Source organism: Ailuropoda melanoleuca, chromosome 15, assembly GCF_002007445.2.
Source record: "Ailuropoda melanoleuca isolate Jingjing chromosome 15, ASM200744v2, whole genome shotgun sequence".
NCBI lineage: Eukaryota > Metazoa > Chordata > Mammalia > Carnivora > Ursidae > Ailuropoda > Ailuropoda melanoleuca.
In genome coordinates, this window is record NC_048232.1 from 80,335,019 (window position 1) to 80,345,144 (window position 10,126).

At 51.7% G+C, this 10,126-nt stretch overlaps 1 long non-coding RNA gene across 1 annotated transcript; it reads left to right on the forward strand.

Moving 5' to 3' along the window:
* The first annotated feature begins 539 nt into the window (after positions 1 to 539).
* LOC117796482 lies at positions 540 to 6,847 on the forward strand. Its single transcript, XR_004621032.1, has 2 exons — positions 540 to 796; positions 4,971 to 6,847. It is a non-coding gene; the product is annotated as an uncharacterized LOC117796482 (long non-coding RNA).
* Positions 6,848 to 10,126: the final 3,279 nt, after the last annotated feature.

Genomic DNA, 10,126 nt, shown 5'->3' on the forward strand with positions numbered 1-10,126 from the left:
GAAGGGCATGTGCCAAGTTACCAGACAGGGAGAGGTATTGTCACTTCCTTCCACAGCCTTAAGAGAAAGAACCAAAAGATGTCAGCTTATGGGTGATTTTTACTTTTGTGTGTGTGTGCTATTTTTCGGTAATAAAACGTGCTGCATTTGTCATCAGACAATTTTCAGAAACAACTAAAAAGGAAATATATTTAAAATGAATGGGAAAAAATGAATTGGAAGAAAACACAGGCACAAAAAAAATGGATTGGAAAATCCCTAGGAGACTCTGTTGCTTCGGGAAATCTCCATGCTTTCTGGAAGAGGGTAGATTCCGGGAGTGCCCCAGTGACACCCACTTCCTTGTGTCTCCCCCCCCCCCGCCCCCCCCCCNCTCGGTGCTGCCACCTAGAGGTCGATGGCGGACATGACTCCAAGCCCGATCTGAGGGGGCAGCCCCTCCAGCTGCAGTTTTCAGTTTTCATTTTAAGAAATCTGGTTTCAGGGCTGAAGATGGAACTTCGTGGGAACTTCCTGTGAAAAGACAAGAGAGGAGGACAGAGCAAAGCAGAATGAGAGAGAGAACACCTGTGTGTGCATTATTAAGCATTTCAAAACCAGAACCGTGGGGACACCAAACAGGTGTGGGGTCCTTCTGAGCATATGCTGCATCCCCAAGAAGCCACCCCTGCTTGCACACTTGAATTTGGATATGTGTGTGTTAGCGTTGCTTTTGTACGTGGTGCGTCTGCGTGTGCGTGGACACAGTGGACATTTGCCCTGGGCACCGCGTTCATATGCACCTGTCTGTACAAACGTGAGTACGATGTGAGCGCACATTTGCTTATGTGATTTTCTGCATCTTTGCGGATGGTGTGTCTGTGTTTGTGTGTTTCTGTGTGTGTGAGATAAAACAGGTGTTTGTGTTCTGGGTCACGGGAGCCTCGGGTCTCTAGTTGCGGCTGCCAGGGAATATGGCAAACGGGCTTACTTCCCTGACGTTACCTGTAACAGGTGTCACAAGGAGTGAACGAAGTCTCAGCACATAATGCCTCCGTCCAAAGCCCTGAACTGAGAGGCTTGACCAAGCTCTAGCACGGGCTTCCAGCTGCAAAAGCCTGTGTCCCTAGGATGAGCCCAGGCTCCCACTGAAGGGCCTGCCTGAGAAAGCTCACGGCTGCCAGCATTTCCAGTTTGTCCCAGCCAAACCTGGCACTAGGTCCCTGGCCTCATTTGCTTAGAGCATTCACTCCAAAGAGCAGCTTAGACTTGCAAATCCTTCTTTGCCCCCTTGAGACCTCTCTGGGTACCCCCCCCCCCGGCCCAGGAGTATGTTTCTCTAGGAGCTGAAAGCCATTCCTCTGAAATGCAGTCGTCTGGAAGGATAGGCTCTGTCTCGAGTCTCTGGGGGAGGACGAATCCCACCTTCCATAACGGCCAGGCAGCAGATGTAGTTGGCCTGATGGCACTGACACCGACCAACCCTTTGTAACTTGCCCGGCTTGCCTCCCTGCTACACCCTCACTCTGCCTTTCAGAATCTATTTTCTCCTCTTTAACTGCTGTCTGGCTTTGTCAACCTTTGACACCACATCCCCGCTCCCTTTCCTGATCTGGGCACTTGATCTGACTTCCTCTGGCCACACCTGTGGGGCCTCCCAGGGGATGCTCTCCAAGGGCTGCGAGCCCCCGCTCTCCTTGGGGTCTTGGGAGCCCCTGCTCTCCTTGGCGTCTTGGGAGCAGCTCTCACCCCGCACCCTCCGATGGGATAACTCGGAAGCCTAGGGGCCACACAGCTCCCAGAGTTCCTTGGGGGATTTCAGTTCTTCCAGTGGTCAGAGCAGGCGTTTACCAGACAATGTACGTTTTATTGGCTTCCTTCTCTCTCCCTTCCCCACCCCCCTAAGGCATCTCCCAGCAAGGGCTTCACGGGGTCCTGGCCCCAGGGTCTGCTTCCAGGGAGCAGTCCTCCTCCAGGGCTGGTGGCCAGTCATTAGGGCTCTGCTCCCAGGGGCTGTTCTAGAGGTGGGTTTGTGGTTTGTTTTTAGTTTCTCTCTGCTCAGCCAGCTGACGGTGGACAAGCACAGCTGCATTATGGGTAATGTGTTTTTCTGTCTCCTGCCTGCAAAGTCTTGTTCACCCTCCAGAAGGGGGGGCCTGATTTCTGACCGCATAGGCGTCCTTCGTCTCCCTTCTCAGCTTTTCTGCTTTCCCACTGCTTCTCCTTTCTTTGCTTCTTTGTTTTTTTAATGATTTCTGGGGAGCAAGGGCCCATGTGGGAAATAATAAGACAATAGCATTCATGGGGCCCCTACTCTGTGCCCCACACTCAGGGACACTTCCAGCCCTTCCAGCTGCCCTATGACGGAGATCTCCGACTATCGCATTGCAGGCCAGGAACCCGGGCTGGGAGCAGGCTTAGGTAACTGGCCCGGTGCCTCACAGCTCTGTGATGGCACCTGGAGGGAGACTCTGAGACCCGAGTCCCAGCCCTGCCAGCCGTGAGCTGAGGTAGCGAGAGTCACGAGGTCACTGAGATCCCACTTTACTCGCCGCTGTGTGCCTCAGTTTCTCCATGTGTTAAATGACAGGGTACGGGGTCCCTCGGCACTTTGCAGCCTCTGTGCCCCCGCTTTTCTTTAGGGAGGGAGCACATGGCCTAGAGACTTAAGGTTCTCAGTCCGAGACGCCTGTGCGCAGGGTCACCGGTAAACACTGCTCGGGTTAGCTTTCCTTGCAGGCCTTGCCTGGCGTTCACTCAAGTCACACGCCCTGCAGCTTTTCCTCCTCCTTCCCCAGCTTTAAAAGATCACTAACATTTCATTATGAGGAAGAATTTAGAGACAAGCAGCAATAATGAAAATCTCTGTGTGAACTTCCTCCTCTGAACTCTGAATATAAACATTCTGGAAGCCTCACCCCTGCCCATACTCATTCCGGATAAAACCACTGTTTACCCTTCCCCAGAACGCTGTAACCTAGTGCTTAAGGGCGTGGACTTGAGAGTTAGACCACCTGGATTCAAATCCCAGCCCTGGGGCACCTGGGTGGCTCAGTCTTTAAGCATCTGCCTTCAGCCCAGGGCATGATCCCAGAGTCCTGGGATCAAGCCCCGCATCGGGCTCCCTGCTCCACTGGGAGCCTGCTTCTTCCTCTCCCTCTCGTGTTCCCTCTCTTGCTGGCTCTCTCTCCCTGTCAAAAAAAACAAAACAAAAAAACAAATCCCAGCCCCAGCACTAATACCGTGTGAACTTGGGCGAGTCACGGGACTTCTCTGTGCCTCGTTCCTGATCTGTAAAATGTGACAGTAAGAGCACCTTTGTTGCAGGGGATGTGGTTTTAGAGTGTTGTTGGGGTCCGGAGCTGATGGCCAAGAAAGAATTCTTGAGACATCTGGTGCAAAAGAGTGATTTTATTAAAGCAGGGGGACAGGACCTGTGGGCAGAAAGAGCTGCACTGTACATGTGAGGGGTGACTGATTCTGTACTTGGGAGTTGGGGGAGGTAAGGAAGAAGGGAGGTGTCCAAAAGGGCTTTCACCTGCTAAAGAAGGCTCTCAGGATCCTGGAGGCCAGGCTGTTGTCAAGCTAAGTGTCCTCGTCCCCCCACCCAGTAAGGAATTAGCTTGAAGTTTCCTGGAGTTTCCCCGCAATGTTCTACTTGGCCTATCTCAAGTTGTCAGTGGACTGCAGGCTATAAAGACATTTAGTTTTATTGACATTCCCTTCTGCCTCTGTTTGCCCACACAGTGTGGAGACGAGGGGGATGATAGGGCTCCAGGAAATTGAATCTACAGGTCTCTGAAAATTAGGCTATTGATAAGAATGCTTTCTTTTCTTGGGGCGCCTGGGTGGCTCAGTTGGTGAAGCGTCTGGCTTCGGCTCAGGTCATGGTCTCTGGGTCCTGGGATCGGGCTCTCTGCTCAGCAGGGAGTCTGCTTCTCCCTCTCCTTCTCCCTCTGCCCCTTCCCCCACTAGAGCACACACACACTCTGTCTTTCAAATAAATTTTTAAAAACCTTTAAAAAAAAAAAAAGAATGCTTTTTTCTTGTAAATCATGAAGACCTTTGATGGAGACCCCTGTCCTGTAGGACTGTGATCTCTATCCGTGAACCATTTCATTTTTCCTCCCCTTGGTTACACAGCCAGGAGTGCCTGAGAAATGTCACACATATGTCCCACCCGGGAGCCGGGGGGTGGGGGGGGCGGGGGCTGGTGAGGTGCGGGGTGTCAGCTTGCCTTCTGCTGCTCCATCCCAGGGCAGTTGTGACCGACTTAACGCACGTAGAGCTGTCAGGGGTGCTCCCTACTATTCCTAACGGGGCCACCCTGGGGTGCGAGCCTCCAGTCTGGGGAGATAGTCTCCACAGGGACTCAACTTCTCTGTGGTGGACATTTGCAAGGGGGCTGGGGAGGGGGGAGATACCCTGGGTTAAGGGGTTAACCGACCCAACTGAAGAGCAAACCAAAATGTAAGGGCAACCCCTTAAGAGCCCAGGGTGGGGATGAATTGAAGGAAGAAACTTCTAAATCACAGGGGCTTGAGCGCCTACAGACCCAGAGGGGAGGAGCTGTGGGAATGAGCAGGGGCCCATTAAAAAACAAAATTTAACTGAGTAAATTAAAGATCTAATCACCGACAGGGGAGCATCCCAGGTAGAGGGGAGCTCAGACTCCTGCATGAAATGGAAGGATTTTATAGGAAGAAACAGGGCAGAGCAATTAGCAACAGAAAAGAAAGGATGGGTTCTGGCAAGGTCACTTTCCCTGAGGGGAAGAGCTGGCACACCGATGACCTCATCTCCCTTCAGGGGATGGAGAGGCCCCGTGACAGATGACCTCGTTGGTGCTGCACGGAGAGTTCCGGGGAGAAGCCGGAACTGCGTTAGGTTAGGTATTAAGTGCACCCCGCCCCCCAACTTGGTGACTTGGCCTAAGTGACTCCATTTTGGGCCTCATGGTTTGGCGGGGTTTTTTTTGTTTTTTTTTACAGGAGCCCATAGGCGGTGGTAGAGCTCTTCGGTTCTGACCTCAAGGCCAGCAGGCACAAATCTCCTTCCCTCAGATCTGGAATGTTCTATCCCACCAGGACCCTGACCTCCTCCAGAGCGCCAGCAACATTCACCCGAACCTCCTGTGGCCCACAGCGGGCAGCACATCTCAGATCCCGGAGGCCTGCCCCGGAGGCCCCAGAGCCCCGTGCTGCACCCTCTCCCCCCATTCTGTCCTGACCCTCTCTTTCCCTTGTAATATGCTCATCTGTGTTCCCCATTATCACCTCTCAGCCTGGGAGCCCTCTAAGCAGAACAGCTCATCCCCCTTTCTCCCATGGGCAAGCACCCAGCACATAGTAGGTGCTCAGTGAATACCAGCCCACTGGGAGGAGATTGGGAATAGGAGAGGCCCAGGCCTGCCTCCTGGCCATTGTGAATACCCCCCCTGGGCGGGTCACCCTTTTGCTGGTAAACCAGGGAAGCTAGCAGCACAGGGCAGTGAGCGGGAGGCTGGGCGAGCCCTCCCTCCACCTGCCTGGTACGGTATCAGACATGAAACTCATCCCCCTGTCCCAAGGGCAGGCTCACACCTTCTCCGATTCCTTCTCCCCAGATGGGCTGCCTGCAGGGTCGACCAGAGGGAAGGGGTGCCCAGGCCCTTCGACAGCCGTAGCTCTGCGGGAGCCTTGATAATAAGCATCTTGGTTTACACATCAGCCCATTCACCGCCCCCCCCCCAAAAAAACAGGGTTCCTCTTCCTGGCCTGACTCCCCAGGCTTCTGAACCTGAGATTTTAATAAAATCATTATTCTTGTCGCAGGTATCAGTGGCTCGCTCTGTCTGCGCCAGGCACAATGGGAAACAGGGAACCCTACATGCAAGAATTTGGAGTGACGCAAGGAATTTTAGTGTATTCCAGGTTCTAAGAAGTCTTGCATGAAAGAAATCTGTTCAGTGTTATTTAAACCAGCGTCACCGAAATTCACTTGACGATGAGACAATTTTTACAGAAAACTTGTTAGCATATAGCAGTATTTCCTGCAGCCAAGCATTTATTACACCTGTAAGAGGGCTGTACACGGTGCCAGGCCCTGGCCATGCACTTTTTCAGGTAATCCCGACAAAGATCTCTGCCGGACATGAGCGCCAGGCTCTGAGAAGTCCGGTGCTCTTCCCCTATGGCTGCAAAGTCCCTTGTTGCCTCTCAACTACAAACCTGCATTTGGATTTTCCCCTGCTTTTACTGCAGCTCAAAGGCCATGATTCCTGGAGGGAGAAAGGGGAAAGCCTCTGCCTGCCAGCCTGCACCGTCGCTGACGGTTGGATTTGCAAATCTGGCCACAGGGACTGTTCACTTCCACATTAGACATCAACTCCCTCAACTGGGCCTCCTTAAATAGAGCTATGGGGGGGGGGCAGAAATGGCATGGTTAGAAAGATGTTACCCCATGCTCTCTAGGTACCCCCCTTCGCCCCGCCCCTTAATGGGTATGTCCTGGATTTGTGAAGCCAAAGTTCTCGGCCTGCAATTTAGAGACGCTGCCACCAGACGGCGAGCTGGACCAAGATAATGACCAAGTGAGGCCCGGGGACTGGCTCTGGTAGAGCGTCAGAGGTTGCTGTTTTAGGTTCCCCCTCAGGTTGTACTTGATTATAAGAGAAATTATGAAGATGGTTCTGAGTCCCTCTGAGCAATCGGGACTGCATAAAGGATGAATAACTCTTCCACCATGTGAATTAATGCTACTTAAGATCTGGTCCCTGTACCTCTTTGAAACTTTTAAGAATCACTGTGAATTCCACCATCTAGGGACTTCAGGAGCACAAAGAACAAGGAACAGTGTGGAAACAGCACCAATGGGATAAAGGACTTAAGTTAAAAAAAAAATCTATGGATGTTTTATTTTGCCTGTATTATGGCTTCTCTCTCTCTAGAATATTCCATATTTAACCTAAAAGTGTTCACCTTCATGCTTGGGGTCAAATCTTCAGCTGAGGCAAAGTCATGACCCCTGTGACATTCATTCACTTAGGTCAAAGTTGAAATGGTTGGCTTGACGTGACATCAGCTCCCCTTTTGGCAACTCTCTGGCAATTGCAGAAAACAGAGCATCTGAAAAGAGCTAAATAAATACAATGTGAAACTGAATGTCTGCCTCCTTCCAACCCACCTCCGCTACTCATCACTGCCTCCATGAGCGATGGAGAGGCCCTGTGTGTGCCTTTGAAGGTTGCACAAGGGGCGCCTGGGTGGCTCAGTCGTTGTGTCTGCCTTCGGCTCAGGGCATGATCCCAGAGTCCTGGGATCGAGCCCCACATCAGGCTCCTTCGCTGGGAGCCTGCTTTCTTCTTCTCCCACTCCTCCTGCTTGTGTTCCCTCTCTCGCTGGCTATCTCTCTCTGTGTCAAATAAATAAATAAAATCTTTAAAAAAAAAAAAAGGTTGCACAAATGGTGTGGGCTCACACTGTAGGGCTCGATCTGCAGATTGTCGTTTCCAGAACCCACTGTGACGTATCATGAGATCGTTCTATGCTGGCATCTGGCAACCTGGGTTGTTCCCTTCCCCTGCTGTGGATTACCCATCTGTCCATTCTCCTGCTGGCAGACGAGTAGGCGCACACAGAACGGCATTCGTGTGGTTTTTCATGTAAGAGTTTCTCCAAGCTACACAGAAGTGGAGTTTCTAGGTTATAAGACTTCAATTTTGCGTCCTTCTTCCTTGCTTTTCTGCATTCGCAATTCGTGGAGTGTATGAGAGGTCCTATGTCCCACCTTACCTACACGTGCTTTGCGGTGTTTGCCAACCCAAGGAATTTGTTCGAGTTTGCGTCTCCCTCATCACTGGGGATGTGAAACATCCTCTCCACTCTTCTTTTGGCTTCTTCGGTCATCATGAACGCTTCTGTCCCGGCTAGGCTGTGAGCTTCTGGAGGAAGGGGCTGGGTCTCACATGTAGGGCTCTCCCACGGCACAGCCCATCCAGGCACAGATGTTTCCATCTGTCTTTCCTGCCGATCTCTGTGCCCCACCTTAGAAGCCCTACCCTCCAAGCTTAACAAGAGCCCTGGGCTGTCTGGGTGGCCAAGTACACTGTGCTGGCTTTTTATTCACATTGTGTCCTCTATCTCGAGTGCCGTGGCTCTTCCAGTCCACCTGAATGTACCCATTCCTGTGCCAAGACTCCAGAGCTGCCTCCTCTGTGAAGGCCTCGGTGACCACCACCAGCCCCAGCCTGTCCCAAGTTCTCCTTTGGGCTTCCTCTGCCTTGGATGAACTTCTCGCTGCATGTGTGAAACTTCTGAGCATCCATACGCTAACGTGTCTGTCTCTTCATCAGAAGAGAAGGACATGGTGCCTCTTGAAGGACAGGCACCATGTTTTATTCACCTCTGAACTCCCAGTTCCTTGGGCAGTACTGCTCAGAGGGCAGATGCACAGTGCATGTTGGTCTGAGCCCCAACACCAGCCTTTTCCACGTCCGTCGTCCGCAGACTGGAACGTCCTTGAGGACAAGGACTGTATTGGATTCACATCACTGTCCTTCACGGTGCCTAACAAGGCTGTGTTTGTGGTGCTCAGTATGTGTTTGCTGACATGATACTGTGATTGTCTGGTGGAGTAGACAATGGCTTTGGTCAGAAATTTCTGGACTTCCCATCCCAGCTTCCTTTTGGTATGAGTTTGGGTAATTTACTTGGTTTCTCTAAGCCTTGGTTTTCCCATCTTCATAAAGATATTAGCTCTGAGGACTGGTGTCAGGGTGAAAGGTTTTGTGTGTTAAGCATTTGACATATAATCATATGTACCTGGCGTATTATAATTTCTAGGTCAGAACAGTGTGAGGTCTGCTATCGCTACAACACTCAGGATGGCGTGTTTTTTTCAGCTGCAAGGTGTGATGAGCAGATAGTAGCTACTCAATAAAAATGAAGTCTGGTTTTCCAGCACAAGAACAGTGCCTTGTAGAAATTACGTACCCAGTAAAGAAGTCGAGCCGAACTCAGCATCTCGCACGTAATTAGGTACCCAATCAATATTAAATCAAGCCAAACTCACTTCCCTGTACTCAACCTGCTCCAATCCTATCGTAAAGGAGTCTTTCCCTTCTGTGGTTCCCCTTCTCCTGACAGCCATCTGCTTTCAATTTTTCCAAAGTGTGATGATCACTGTGGTAGAAGGCTACTGTGGTCAATCCCCCTGAACCCGTCCCACCTATCGTAATACTCTTATGCAGTCTCTTACCACGACTCGAGTCTGGGCTGGAGCACATGTCCCTTTGACCACAGGGACATTAACAAGCCAGTGCAAGGTGTGATAAGCTCTTACACACCAGAGTCTTATCCCTTTGGAAAGCTGCTTCTTGAAACGTAGTCACCACGTCAAGAAGAAGCCCAAGCTAGCCACAAGGAAAGGCAGCCCCCAGGCAGCGATGCTCAGGCAGCCCCCAGCTATGGCACTCATCCCCGCTGGGGTACCAGGCATGTGAGAGCAGCAGTCGTCCTCACAGCAGATGCCACATGGAGCAGAAATGAGCCACACTAAGCCAAATTGCACAATCACAAGCAAATAAATGATCACTGTCGTTTCGAGCCTCTAGGTTTAAGGGTGGTTTGGAACACAGGAAATAACAACCCATGAGTGGGACGTGTTCTGAGGATGCACGCCAGTGACCAGCGGGGTGGGGGGAGCTGCTGGCTTGGAGACCCACCAGGTAAAGCGCTTCAGGATCAGCTGGTAGACACGACGCTCTAAACTGGAACCCCGTCTCTGGGGGAGGGGGAGCTCTTCCCTGGGAATCCAATTCCCAGGTCCTTCCCCTGTTGTTACCGGGGACCCGGACTGGCTAACGATGACTTTGTCTTAAACCATGAAAAGTTGCACAGGTTTGCGTTATAAGAAGTCCAGAGGCGGTGGCTTCCGGCCAGGTGGCTGGAGCAGCTCGGTGAGGTCAAGGAGAACCCGGATTGTGCCCCAGCATCTGCGATTCCTCCGGTCCCAGCTTTTCCGCCAGGAGCGGTCTGCACTGCATCATTCCTCGCTCAACACAACAGGAGAGAAGGATTCTTCCCAGCTCTCCCAGCAGAGGAAAGAATTTCCCAGAATTCTCTGCACACCGCACCTCTCCTTGCATCTCGTTGGCCCAAATTGAGTC